This window comes from Marmota monax, unplaced genomic scaffold, assembly GCF_021218885.2.
Source record: "Marmota monax isolate L192 unplaced genomic scaffold, Marmota_monax_Labrador192_F-V1.1 WCK01_AAM20220418_F8-fsc00005, whole genome shotgun sequence".
In the NCBI taxonomy this organism is placed as follows: domain Eukaryota; kingdom Metazoa; phylum Chordata; class Mammalia; order Rodentia; family Sciuridae; genus Marmota; species Marmota monax.
In genome coordinates, this window is record NW_026692254.1 from 14453881 (window position 1) to 14468920 (window position 15040).

General features: G+C 39.3%; 1 protein-coding gene and 1 long non-coding RNA gene across 2 annotated transcripts in view; one reads left to right on the forward strand and one right to left on the reverse strand.

Moving 5' to 3' along the window:
* The window catches only part of Chsy1 (chondroitin sulfate synthase 1), an 84419-nt gene that overhangs the window by 22267 nt on the left and 47112 nt on the right, over positions 1–15040 (forward strand). The gene's annotated exons all lie outside the window — the stretch shown is intronic.
* LOC131423918 (uncharacterized) lies at positions 9048–14887 on the reverse strand. The gene is made up of 2 exons (XR_009226073.1): positions 14510–14887; positions 9048–9499 (listed from the first exon to the last, which is right to left on the reverse strand). It is a non-coding gene; the product is annotated as an uncharacterized LOC131423918 (long non-coding RNA).

The window sequence follows — 15040 nt, forward strand, 5'->3', positions numbered from 1 at the left end:
TAGCATTTTAATTCTCTTGTCATTTCTATTTCTATATTTTGTTAAAAAGCTATTTTCTTAGTAGTTTCCCTGAGGGTTACAATTAATATCTTAGTAACTTAGTTAAGATTAAAATCAACTTAATAACAACAGTAAACAAAAATTTTTGCTCCTGGACAGATCCATCACCTGAGTCACCTTTGTGCTGTTGTTGTCATACAAATCATATCTCCATACTTTGTTTGCCCGTCAACACAGATTTATAGTAATTGCTTTACGCAGTGGTTTTTAAAACCAGATTAGAAAAATACATTTATGCTGTCTTTTCTATTTACCTATGTAGTTACCATTATTGGGTTCTTTATTCATATTGATTCAAGTTGTTGTATAGTGTCCTTTCATTAAGCCTGAAAGAGTTCCTTTACTTTTTCTCTTAAGGTAGGTTTTGCTAATAATGAATTCTGTTTTTATCTGGGGATGTCCTAATTTCAGATTCACTTTTGAAGGATAATTTTGTTAGATGCAGACTTTTTTGGTTGGCAATGTTTTTTTAGCACTTTGAATGGAGGCTTTCCGCCATCCATGATATCTATAAGAAATCAGTTGTTAATCTTACTGATGATGATCCCTTTATGTGATGAGTTGCTTTTCTTGCTGCTTTCAAGATTTTCTCTTTGGTTCTCCAGTTTGATTATGATGTGCCTAGGTGTGGATCTCTCTATCATTCTTGGAATTTTTTGAGCTTATGTATGTGGATTGCTTTTCATTAATTTTGGGAATTTCTCAGCCAATATTTCTTCCAAGTATTTTTTTTCTGCTGCACTGCCCCCCCCCCCCCAGATTTCCATCATGCATATGCTGATTCATTTTTCTTTGTTCAATTTTTTTTTTCCAGTCTCCAGACTGGATAATATCAGTTGACCTGCCTTGAGGTTCACTGATTCGCTCTTCTGCCTATTTGAATTTCAGATATTGTACTTTTCTCTCTTTTTTTGGTACCGGGGATTGAACTCAGGAGCACTTGACCACTGAGCCACATTCCCAGTCCTTTTTTGTGTTTTAATTTAGAGAAAGGGTCTCACTGAGTTGCTTAGGGCTTAGCTTAGGGTCTCAGTCAAGTTTGAGGCTGTCTTTGAACTTGCAGTCTTCCTGCCTGGGCCTCCCAAGCTGCTGGGATTGCAGGTATGTGCCATTGCGCCCAGCAAGATGTTGTACTTTTCAATTCCAGAATTTCTGATTGGATCTTTTAAAAAGTAATAATTTTTATCCCTTATGTTTTTTTACTTCTTCCCATATCTCATAATTTTTGTTGGAAACTGAGCATTTATTATCATTTAATTGTTATGACTTTGTAAATCAGGTTCTCTTCCGTCTCTGTCACATTTTTGCTCTTCCGTCTCTGTCACATTTTTGCTATCTGTTTAGTGACTTTTTAGAACTAGTTCCATAAAGTCTTTATTCTTTTCTGTGTGCCACTGAAGTCTCTGTTCAATTTGCTTAGTGTTCAACTAATGTTTTGGCAGAGATTTTCTTAGTTTCCTTGAACTGATAAGCCTCCCAGTTTTTTTTTTTAATGTTAATGGACCTTTATTTTATTCATTTATTTATATGTGGTGCCGAGAATGGAACCCAGTTCCTTACAGGCATGCTAGGCAAGCGCTCTATCACTGAGCCACAACCCCAGCCCCTCTCCCAGTCTTTTTTTTTTTCCAGAGAGCTCTGCATACCTCTTGGCGCTTGCCCTTAAGGGGCAGGCAGTTGACAACTCTGCCTTAGTCTTTACTTCCTTCTTATGCAGAGCCTCAAGGTCAGCCAGAGATGAGAATTTAGGACTTTCTCAGGTCTTTCCTAACCATGTACCCAACCCCACTTATGAGTGTGGCCTTCCACATTCCCAATATTTTCAGTGAAGCTTTTCAAAGTCCCATTTGGACATCTCATTGCCTAGCTTTTCTTTTTAAACTTTTTAGTTGTCTTCTGCTCAAACACAGGAAAGCAAGGAAGGGCTGGGTGATAGAGCAGGGGAGGATGAGTTAAGGGGACAGTGTGGAGAAACTTTGATAGCCTGGGTCACCCTATTTAAAGGCATTTGGATTTTTGGACTATTATAGACAAAATCACAATGGTACCCTTTCACACACACCACTACCCCTTTCTCCCTATTCTTCCAGCCATATTAACAGCAGTGGGTTGTGTGGATGAGAGGCCAGCAATAAACCTCAAGTAAGAACAAGGGAAGAAATCAGAGATGATGGAAACAAAGACATTTTGACTAGAGATTAAACTGACACTTTAAAGCTAAAACTAAATGATATTTTAAAATATCTTTTTTTTGTTTCTGCAGTTGATGATTTTGCAAATGTCTGTTTATGTACACTGACTATAAATCATTCTTAAGACAACATTTGAGGGTTTATATGAACTATAACTTAAGGTTTTTCTAACAAACTAATTAGTTTTTTAAAAAAGTAATTACAAAGAATTAATTACTATGGTGGCTTATAAACATCACAAATTCTTTGATAATTTTCCCTCCTGGAATATAGAACTTAATTTCCCTCCTCTTAACCTGTAGGCTTGTCTTAGTGGCTCACTTCTTGGCTCACTTAGTGGCTTACCTACCTTAACCTCGTAAGTCATGTTCAAGTCGTGTACTCACCAGTATGATAAAGTGAGGACACTTCACTTCCTTATAGTCTTCCCTGAAAACGTAACCCTTGCCTAGTCAGGAGGAAATGTGCATCAGATCCAAGGTGTAGGACTTCCTATAAGGTGTGACCATTGTTTTTCCAGAGTGCCAAGGTCATGAAAAGCAAGGAAAGACTGAGAAGCTTTCATTAAGTGGAGACATGATGACTCAGTGTAGCCTGGGGCCCTGGATTGAAAGAGAAAAGAGACATGAGTGGGAAAGCTGGTGAAGTGTAAATAAAATCTTCAGGGAATAGTGTTATATGAATATTAATTTTTTCATTTGATATGTGTGCCATAGTTAAATAAGGTGTTAAGAGTAAAGCTGGGTGAAACAGGGAGGGGGAATTTCTTCACTGTGTTTACAACTTTTATAATCTAAGTGATTTCAAGATTAAAAAGAAGAACCCAGAGACATCTATTTGAACACAAAAGGGATGTTGCTCTGCCTGCCTCTGTATCCTTTGGGCTGCCCTGTGCCATGGGAAACTGCAAAGCAATAGAAGACTGGATCCTCTGTGACTAGAGTGGATATTGTACAGGATGTGATTTGTAGCTTATTGACTTCTAGGAAATCTAAAACAGAAAGGTCTTTGTTTGAGAGGGCTGCAGACTTCTAACCCTAATAAAAGAGCTTATCATTTGAGCAAGCTTATAATGTACTGTGTGGTATTACTATAAAAATTTTGTCATGGTACTATTACAGCAAAATTGTTCCTTGGCTAGCAAGAATCCTTCAACATCCACTCAACAATTTAATGGTAACCCTCTTATTGACATCATCAAGCTGTAGTGTTTTACTTCTTCTCACTGAACCCTTGTGGGGGTAAAGAAATCAGTATAGAGTTATTTTCTTTGATCTCTGGAACTTATTTTCAAAGCTTTTTCTTTCTTTCTTTTTTAGAATCTTCCTCTCATAGAAAAATATTATAGTTACTACTTTCTCTTTCATGTTTGTTTCATGTCTGTATTTTCCTGCAACGTGAACCCTGATTTTAAAAACATAAGACTTTGTTTTATTTGTAGTGTGGTTTATTAAAGGCAGCAAGATGAATAAAGTTCTATTTCCTTTAATATCAGAGGTATACCTGTTGACTTTTTAGGTGTTTATAAATGAATACTGTAATAATTTAGAATTCTTATTGTTTATTAGAGCAAGATGAGTGTGGTTGTCAAAATATTCCAGGTAATGCAAATGTAGATTTCTTTTTAATGGTTAATGTGTTAAAAACAAACTGTGCCTGCTGTGTGACAGGTCTGCTCTGGACATGGGGGGTTGCAGGAGTGAGCCCAGCAAAACTCCTGCTCTCAATATGCATCTGCTTATATGTGGAGACAAAATGAGGAGACAGAGACATACATAACAGCAAGTGTCACTCAATCCTCTGAAGAAGTACAAGCACTAGAAGTGGATAGAGTAGTGGAGGAATGGGGCTGTTAGACCAGCTGAAAGAGTAAGAAGTGAACCTTTTTTTTTTTTTTTTTTTTTTTTAATCTGGGAAGTATCATTTCAGGCAGAGGGAATGTGATGTTCATGATCAGGACCAGGAGGTGGGTGAATCTTTTGAGTTAGGAACTGGATCTTATGAGACCTCTCCATGATGAGGGTATTGGGTATTAGGCTAAGGGGTGGAGGAGTGGGGGGAAAGCCTTGGGTTCAGGGGCATGCAGGGATTTAACATTTGCAAACTAGTCCCCTGCTCCTCTGGTTGGTATGTGTGCAGGAAGATTGTTTAGCAGCTGAGTGGTGAGAAGTGATTAGTCAGTGGATGAATTTTGTAGGTAGAGCTGATAGGACATGGGGACAGAGAAAAGTTGCCCAAGCAGTTGGAGGAGTGGAATTCCTCTGGAAGAGGAAGATGGGAAATTCAGGCTACAGATACTTGTGAGTCATCACCATAGAGATGTTATTTAGGGCCAGAGACACATGATATCATGTAGGGATTTAGGGAAGTCTAGGGGAGGAAATCCTGAGGTCCAGCTGGGGCTTTCAGGGTTTAGAGGTCAGACATGAGGGGGACCCACAAAGGAGACAGGGGAGGCCAGTAAGATAGAAGGAAAACCATACCTTTGATTTCCATTTGCTTAGTTTGAGCTTGAAATGTTTGAACACTTAACGTTTGGTTAGCTTGGAAGGTGGTAATATGGGAGGATTTTTTCAAAGTGAACATTATCTTCTTTAAAGAGAGAAACCTTGGGCATGGGTGGCTAGTGTGGGAGGTGTGCTACAGTAATGAAGGGAAACTTTTTTTTATCTGCTGATGACTGGTGTGTGGAACAGTGCTTGAGAATAATAGAACTTTGGGTACTAGCCTGAAGACCAGTGGACCACAGAGGGCTGTGGTCAGCATTGCTCCCTTTTCCCCCCACAGAAGCTAATTGCTATTTGTTTGGAATTGTAAGCTATGGAGCCTGTGTTGTAGAGGTTTTTATTTATCATGTTTTTTCCCCTTAATAGTCTTGCTGTGTTGTCCAAGTTGATCTTGAATTCCTGAACTGATTCTTTTCAAGCCTCAGCTTTCCATAGGCTAGCATCACTGTGTTTGACTATTTATTATGAAATTTGATGCTCCCTCTATTGATTTAGACTTGTATGGTTTTGTTTAGCTTTAAAGACATAAGCCCCTCACTTCCATAGAAAAAACACATCCCCAAGAAGCATCTTCACACCCTTTAATAGTTGCTTTAGAAATGTACCATGGGCTCAGCCTTTCTTTTGTAATCGTTGGTCTATAAAACTCCCTAATAGACTGACAGCTAAATGATCACCAGGCAATCTTAGTCATTTTGTAACAGTTATTATAGATTGATAGAACTTTTACGTGGTCTTAACAGGAAGGCAGAAGTCAGTATTAAGTTCAGGAGATAAGTTATTGAAAATTGATTCAGTTAAGTCCTGGTAGTAAAGAATTTCTTAGAGGTAGATGAGGTTTTAAAGGATATCTTTTGATTTTGTTATATGGAGAAAACCTATTTAAAGTGTGTTCTAACCCAATTTTCTCTTCCCTAAAACAGGGTCACATAACTTGTCTAGGGTTGTACTGCTTGTGAAGAGAAAAATTCAGAATTTGAGTCCAGGCAATCTGACTGCAGGGCCTGCAGTTTTATTTTTATTTTTTTTTAATTTTTTATTGTTGGCTGTTCAAAACATTACATAGTTCTTGATATATCATATTTCACACTTTGATTCAAGTGGGTTATGAGCTCCCATTTTTACCCCATATACAGATTGCAGAATCACATCAGTTACACATCCATTGATTTACATATTGCCATACTAGTGTCTGTTGTGTTCTGCTGCCTTTCCTATCCTCTACTATCCCCCCTCCCCTCCCCTCCCCTCCCCTCTTCTCTCTCTGCCCCCTCTACTGACATTCATTTGTCCCCCTTGTATTATTTTTCCCTTTCCCCTCACTTCCTCTTGTATGTACTTTTGTATAACTCTGAGGGTCTCCTTCCATTTCCATGCAATTTCCCTTCTCTCTCCCTTTCCCTCCCACCTCTCATCCCTGTTTAATGTTAATCTTCTTCTCATGCTCTTCGACCCTACTCTGTTCTTAGTTACTCTCCTTATATCAAAGAAGACATTTGGCATTTGTTTTTTAGGGATTGGCTAGCTTCACTTAGCATAATCTGCTCTAATGCCATCCATTTCCCTGTAAATTCTATGATTTTGTCATTTTTTAATGCAGAGTAATACTCCATTGTGTATAAATGCCACATTTTTTTTTATCCATTCATCTATTGAAGGGCATCTAGGTTGGTTCCACAGTCTTGCTATTGTGAATTGTGCTGCTATGAACATCGATGTAGCAGTGTCCCTGTAGCATGCTCTTTTTAGGTCTTTAGGGAATAGACTGAGAAGGGGAATAGCTGGGTCAAATGGTGGTTCCATTCCCAGCTTTCCAAGAAATCTCCATACTGCTTTCCAAATTGGCTGCACCAATTTGCAGTCGCACCAGCAATGTACAAGTGTACCCTTTTCCCCACATCCTCGCCAGCACTTGTTGTTGTTTGACTTCATAATGGCTGCCAATCTAACTGGAGTGAGATGGTATCTTAGGGTGGTTTTGATTTGCATTTCTCTGACAGCTAGAGATGGTGAGCATTTTTTCATGTACTTGTTGATTGATTGTATGTCCTCCTCTGAGAAGTGTCTGTTCAGGTCCTTGGCCCATTTGTTGATTGGGTTGTTTGTTCTCTTATTGTCTAATTTTTTGAGTTCTTTGTATACTCTGGATATTAGGGCTCTATCTGAAGTGTGAGGAGTAAAGATTTGTTCCCAGGATGTAGGCTCTCTATTTACCTCTCTTATTGTTTCTTTTGCTGAGAAAAAACTTTTTAGTTTGAGTAAGTCCCATTTGTTGATTCTAGTTATTAACTTTTGTGCTATGGGTGTCCTATTGAGGAATTTGGAGCCCGACCCCACCGAATGTAGATCGTAGCCAACTTTTTCTTCTATCAGACGCTGTGTCTCTGATTTGATATCAAGCTCCTTGATCCATTTTGAATTCACTTTTGTGCATGGCGAGAGAAAGGGATTCAGTTTCATTTTGTTGCATATGGATTTCCAGTTTTCCCAGCACCATTTGTTGAAGATGCTATCCTTCCTGCATTGCATGCTTTTAGCCCCTTTATCAAATATAAGATAGTTGTAGTTTTGTGGATTGGTTTCTGTGTCCTCTATTCTGTACCATTGGTCCACCCGCCTGTTTTGGTACCGGTACCATGCTGTTTTTGTTACTATTGCTCTGTAGTATAGTTTGAAGTCTGGTATCGCTATACCACCTGATTCACACTTCCTGCTTAGCATTATTTTTGCTATTCTGGGTCGTTTATTTTTCCGTATGAATTTCATGATTGCTTTCTCTATTTCTACAAGAAATGCCGTTGGGATTTTGATTGGCATTGCATTAAACCTATAGAGAACTTTTGGTACTATCGCCATTTTGATGATGTTAGTTCTGCCTATCCATGAACAGGGTATATTTTTCCATCTTCTAAGATCTTCTTCTATTTCTCTCTTTAGGGTTCTGTAGTTTTCATTGTATAAGTCTTTCACCTCTTTTGTTAGGTTGATTCCCAAGTATTTTATTTTTTTTGAAGATATTGTGAATGGAGTGGTTGTCCTCATTTCCATTTCAGAGGATTTGTCGCTGATATATGCCGCAGTCTGGCTGGGCACAAATCACGAGCCACTGAAGCAGGAACAAACTTTATTTTTAAACTGCAGGAAAACACTTCACACAGCTCCCGGGGAATCCTCCCGAACGCGCCAGGAGGCTTGTCCAGGAACCCCCAGCCGGAAATATCTCTCCCGGAAATCCCTCCTCCTGCACTTCCCCAACCAATGGGAACTCTCGGGGAATCCCCGGAAATCCCCATGAGAACTCCAAAATAGTGCGAGAACTCAAAAGTTGCGGCAGAGGCGGATAGTAATGCCTCGCCTGTCAATCAATACTGTTGGCAAAATGCCAGGGGCCATACAGACTCGGCCGTGGCTCTCAGCATCTCCCCCTTTTTGTTTAATTAAACAACAAGCAATGTGGCTTAGGGACCGTGCCTGTTAGGCAGTCCAATTCAACATATGGTCCTTACCCGTCATCGGATGAACTGACCTCTAGGCGTCAGCCTCCTGTCTTAGGTTGGTACCACTGCAATTGGATCATACCCGTCACTGACTACCGGTCCAGCATACAGCCATACTTGTGGATAGGCCTTTGCACCAGTGGGGGGGTGAGGTTCTTTGCCTCACCTCTGTTGGCCCCCAAATTTTAGACCATCACTAGTAGAAGGGAGGAGGATGCAAAATGCCATGACACTAAGCCAATTGAGGGCTCCTTTGAAAAATTGTACCACCGGTGACACCATCAGCAAAAATACTCCAGCACTACCACAATTCGCTGTACCAACAGATAGTTCACAATACATACAAATGATACATAGTCCAGGCAAGGTCTGCAAGCAATTCAAAGCAGAGGAATCTGTCAATATGTCCATTTCCTCCCAAAGTAAATCAACTCCTTAATTGAGCATTACTTGTTGAGTTATTATTCATTGATGCATCAGTTTTTACAGTTTGTTGTGATAACTATCGAAGAAGCTGTAGTTTGGTTTTATCTTTGTCTTCACCGGCACTGGGATGAAGATAGGAATTCTGGCAATGATGCTAAGAAAAAAATTATGTAACATTCCAACAGGCACTAAGAAAACAATTTTTTGAACAATTTACATTATCCTGAACAGAATTATTAAATATAATGAGAAGGAAAGGTGAAAGTAAACAAACAGATCTGTTAACCTCCTTATTTGTTCACATATTAAAACAATTTTCAACAGCTGTTTACCCAATCTAAATTAAACCATTAAAATCACATGAATAAAAAAAATTTGGATCCATTTATTCATGAGCGCTCCTCATATATGATATATGGACATACACACATACAGACATACAACACAAAACAGAAGTGTGCACACATAACATACAACACATAAGACAATAGTAAAGGCCTTGTAGCTTTACCTAGGTGAAATCTCCATTGCAATGCTTAAAAACTCCACAGTCAAAAAATAAAACTGATCAGAAAAACATTATCCTAGGTCTGTATGAGCTCAAAAATAAAATAGAACTTTATGATGTGGGAAAAGGCAAATAATAAAATAAATATTGAAAAAAACATCCTGGTTAATCACCGTCGCAGATGTAAGAATAGCCAAACTGGAGTTCTGGATATCAGCTGTTATGGATTTGAGTCAAATCATCTTCCTTTTGGCCTGTAGAAATTGTTTTAGTTAATCTCTCTGGAATCCAAATCGGCTGCTGTTCTCCCTGTGGAAAAACACAAACAGAACCCCGACTCCAGACAATCACTGGGTCAGGACCTTTCCATTGTCCTGTTAGAATATCCTTCCAAAGTACCTTAGGCTTATGTACATTTTTTGGACACATATGCCTTTCCGCAGCACTAAGCCCTGAGGAATCCAAATTTAAAAAGTTTAGAGTAAAAAGGGTTATTTTAAGTTTATCTTTGGGTGACATATACCCCTTTCCAATTCCCTCTTTTTGCTTTAGTAAGTACATTTTAATAGTTTGATGAGCTCTTTCAACTATGCCTTGTCCCTGTGGATTGTATGGAATTCCTGTTATATGAGTAATGCCAAATGATGAGCAAAATTGTTTAAAAGAGGTAGAAATATAACCAGGACCATTATCTGTTTTTAACTGTTTTGGAACGCCCACAGTGGCAAAATTTTGTAAGCAATGAGCTATAACATCTTTAGTTTTTTCTCCGGAATGAAGGGAGCCCATCAAAAATCCGGAAGAAGTATCAACTGTAACATGCAAATATTTTAATTTTCCAAATTGTGGCAAGTGTGTGACGTCCATCTGCCAAATATGGTTAGGTATCAGTCCTCTAGGATTGACTCCAAGATTAACTTGTGGTAAAAAGGTCACACAATTTTGACATTGTTTTATTATTTGTCTAGCTTGTTCCTTAGTTATTTTAAAACGCTTTTGTAAAGTATTAGCATTGACATGGAACCTTTTATGAAAATGTGTAGCTTCTTCTAGTGTAGAGAAAATATGTATGTCATGTGTAGTTTTATCTGCTAAATCGTTGCCCAAACTAAGGGCTCCAGGCAATCCTGTATGTGCTCTGATATGTCCTATAAAGAATGGATCTTTTCTGTCCCAGATTACACTTTGTATAGCAGAAAACAAAGAGAAAACAGTAGAGGAAGGGGAAATCCTGCCAGCATCTTCAAGGGATACTATAGCATTAACTACATACTGACTATCAGAGAATAAATTAAATACAGAATCTTTAAACATCACAAAAGCTTGTAAAACTGCATTAAGCTCTACCTTTTGAGCTGATTGTTTGGGTACTAAAAATGTAAAAGTTTGATCAGGGGTAACTACTGCTGCTGTACCATTATTTGACCCATCAGTGAATACATTTGGAGCATTCATGATAGGGGTTTTTCTTGTCATTTTTGGAAAAACTACAGGATGCGAAGACCAAAAAGACAACAAAGGATTAGATGGTAAGTGATTATCAAATGAAACATTAGATTTACACATGATTATTGCCCAAGTATTTAACTCATTAGCTAACTCATCAATTTGATCCATAGTATATGGAGTAATAATTTTATTGGGAGAAATTCCAAACACTCCCTTTGCTGCTTTTATTCCTTTGAGTATTAATTGTCCTACAGCCTCAGGATACCTAGTAAGAATAGTGTTAGGAGAATAAGATAAATGTATCCACAATAATGGACCTTCTTGCCAAAATACTCCTGTAGGAATATTTTTTGTTGGTATTACAATAAATAATAAAGGCAAAGTTATATCAATTCTATCCAAATGCATATTTTCCATATATGTTTCAATAATTTTTAATGCCTTTCTTGCTTCAGGCGTTAACATGCGGGGTGAATTTGGATCTGATGGACCTTTTAGGATATCAAATAAAGGTCCCAACTCTCCTGTTGGTATGCCTAGATAAGGCCTTATCCAATTTATGTCTCCTAATAACTTTTGAAAGTCGTTAAGTGATTTGAGTTGATCTACTCGTATTTGAATTTTTGGTGGACGGACCATGGTTGAGGATAATAGAACTCCTAAATAATTAATTGGAAAATTTAATTGTACTTTATCTATTGCTATCTCTAGATTATAATTTTTTAATAAATTTGTAAGTGTGGCATAACATTCTAGCAATGTGTTTTTATCTTTGTGTGCTAACAATACATCATCCATATAGTGAAATATTTGTAGTTTAGGATTTTGATTTCTAAGTGGCTGGATTGCTTTGTTAACATAAATTTGACACATAGTTGGGCTGTTAGCCATCCCTTGAGGGAGTACTTTCCATTCATATCTCTGATCAGGACCTTCATGATTCAGTGCAGGGATAGTAAATGCAAAATGTGGACTATCCTCAGGATGAATTGGAATTGAAAAAAAACAATCTTTAATATCTATAGCTAAAACGTACCAGGTTTTTGGCAAAGCAGACAATTGAGGAATCCCTGATTGAGCAGGTCCCATAATAACCATCTCATTATTAATGGCTCTTAAATCTTGCAATAATCTCCATTTACCAGATTTCTTTTTAATGACAAAAATGGGAGTATTGTAAGGAGATACGGAAGGTTGTATATGTCCCTCCGCTAATTGTTGTTTGACCAGGTCATGGGCTGCTTGTATCTTTTCTTTAGTCAGGGGCCACTGAGGAACCCATACTGGTCTATCTGATTTCCAAGTAATTTTTATTGCCTCAGTGACCCCTTCTGAAAACCCAGTCCATGTCTATTTATTCCCTGATCTATCTGAATTGGTGCTGCTATGCCTTGTTCTCCTAATCTTTTTTCTTTCCTGAAACCTTGTCTAGCCCTAATAGTGGGCGCATTTGGATTGATGTTATTTGTTAATGTCAAACCTAATTGATCTAGGACATCTCGTCCCCATAAATTTATAGGAAGATGATCCAATACATATGGCTGTATAGTTCCTTCACATCCTTCAGGATCCTTCCAATCTAATACCATTGCACTTCTATGGGGATTAGTCGCCACTCCTAGGCCTCGAAGCGTTTGAGTGGCTTGTTGTAACGGCCAATGTTTTGGCCATTCTTGACGAGATATGATGCTAAGGTCTGCACCTGTATCCAGTAGTCCATTAAATTCATGTCCTTGAATATTTAGTTTTAGCATGGGACGAGAATCTAAATTTAAAGACAGCATAGCCCAATCTACACCTGTGGAGCCTAATCCCCTGGAACCTCTTTCTATAGTACTACTGGAAAATTTATCATGTAGGCTGGGTATTATTAATAACTGTGCTATTCTATCTCCTGGTGAAATTACTGATATACCCTTTGGAGAGCTAGCTATAATTTTTATTTCACCTTCATAATCGGGATCAATTACCCCGGGACATATCATAAGTCCTTTTAGCGTAGAAGAACTGCGTCCTAACAATAAGCCTACTGTTCCTTGGGGAAGAGGTCCTTTTACTCCTGTGGGAATGATTTGAACTCCCATCTCTGGAGTTAGTACTGCTCTGGCGGAGGCGCAGATGTCCAACCCTGCGCTTCCTCTGGTTCGTCTGATGAGAGATCTGATGGATAATGTGTCCTGGGCACTACCCTGATGGTGTTGCTGGGTTCCTCCATGGTGTTTCTGGGTTCCTCCAGTGCCCCGTACATTTGTGGTCGTGGGCCCCGGAGCATTGGGCCCCCCTGTCCGTTTTTTGGCAATGGAGCTCGATGCCTTTCTCCACGATATCGTGGGTAAACACTTGGTCCTTGTCTGTTTTTTGATAACGGAATACCCTCTATGGTGGTTTGAGAACGGCATTCATTAGCCCAATGTTTCCCTCTACGGCATCGTGGGCAAATACCCGGTATTCTATTCGTTTGATATCTAGCTTTGTTAAACCCTCCTCCTATGGGGCAACTCCTTTTAAAATGTCCTGTTTGATCACAATTATAGCATGTTTTTGGCCTGGCATCTAAAGCCTGTTGTACTGCTGCTAAGACTTGCCCTTGTTCATTAATGTCTCTACATAATTTAATATATGTGTTTAAATCTTCATGTCTCCATGGTCTAATGACCTCTCTGCAACAACGATTTGCTTGGTCATAAGCCAGTTGTTTTATAAATGGCATTGCCTGTTCTGTATCCCCAAAAATTCTGGAAGCTGCTTGAATAAGCCTATCTACAAATTCAGCGTAAGGTTCATTAGTTCCTTGTATTACCTTAGATAATTGACCTTGTAAACCTCCATGCCCCTGTAAAGTTTTCCATGCCCTAACCGCATCTACAGCAATTTGTGCGTATACGCCAGGATCATATTCAATTTGTTGCCGTTGACCCTCATAAGGCCCTTTTCCTAACAACATATCTAGATTTCTTTGAGGGTAACCGGCTGCTGCATTTCGTCTAGCTGTCTCCCTGCAAAATTCCTCATTGGCAACCTTCCATAACAAATATTGTCCTCCATTTAGCACAGATTTACACATACTAGCCCAATCTGCTGGCGTCATGTCCAAGTTGGTAATGGATTCGACCATGCTTACAGTGAACGGTGCTTGAGGACCATAGGTTGTTACAGCCTCCTTTAACTGCTTCACTGTTTTGAAATCTAAAGCACGGTGAATTCGCTGCCCTCCTGCCTGCTCAAGTACAGGGCATGCTAATCTTTGAGGTCCTGTCTCAGGATCCCATCTATCAACTACGGGGTTTGAGGGCCACTCAGCTATCTCCATACGGGGAGCTGTTGGTTGAATTACGCCCTCTGGTGATAGAACGGTGTTAGTAGCAGCCTCCTGTTGTAGCTTTTTCCCTAATAGCTGTTTCTCCTCTAAGCTTTCTTCCTTTAAATTTTCTTCCTCTGTCTGACTAGCTTGAGAGACCTTCTCTTTTGCTTGATCTAAAATGTCTTTCTCCATGGTCTGAACCTCTAACAATTTACTTAACACTCTTTCAGTTTGTTTTTTACTAATTTCTAATCTGTTATAAAGATAACGCAACCCAGTAAGATAACACAAAACAAAACCGAAACAGGATGAAACAAAAACGGAACAAAAAATCGTTGTATCAATTTTCCTATTTTCTTGACATGTGCATTTGTGGTCTATTTCTATCTCTTCCTCAGGGGTGAACAACTTCAAACCTTGAGCCAACCATTTTTCCCAATCTGCCTGAGAAAATTCTAGGGATAGGCAGCTTGAAACAAACACAAAACAAATCAAAACAAGAACACATTGTTTTTTAAAATGGTCGCCCATTCTCTCGCCTTCCCTTAGGGGCAAGCAATTTCACTTACCCCGAAGCTTCAGACGTTCCCCGAACGGGCCGCCAAATGCCGCAGTCTGGCTGGGCACAAATCACGAGCCACTGAAGCAGGAACAAACTTTATTTTTAAACTGCAGGAAAACACTTCACACAGCTCCCGGGGAATCCTCCCGAACGCGCCAGGAGGCTTGTCCAGGAACCCCCAGCCGGAAATATCTCTCCCGGAAATCCCTCCTCCTGCACTTCCCCAACCAATGGGAACTCTCGGGGAATCCCCGGAAATCCCCATGAGAACTCCAAAATAGTGCGAGAACTCAAAAGTTGCGGCAGAGGCGGATAGTAATGCCTCGCCTGTCAATCAATACTGTTGGCAAAATGCCAGGGGCCATACAGACTCGGCCGTGGCTCTCAGCAGATATACAGGAATGCCTTTGATTTATGCGTGTTGATTTTACATCCTGCCACTTTGCTGAATTCATTTATTAGCTCTAATAGTTTCTTTGTAGACCCTTTTGGGTCTGCTAGGTATAGAATCATGTCACCTGCAAATAGTGATAATTTA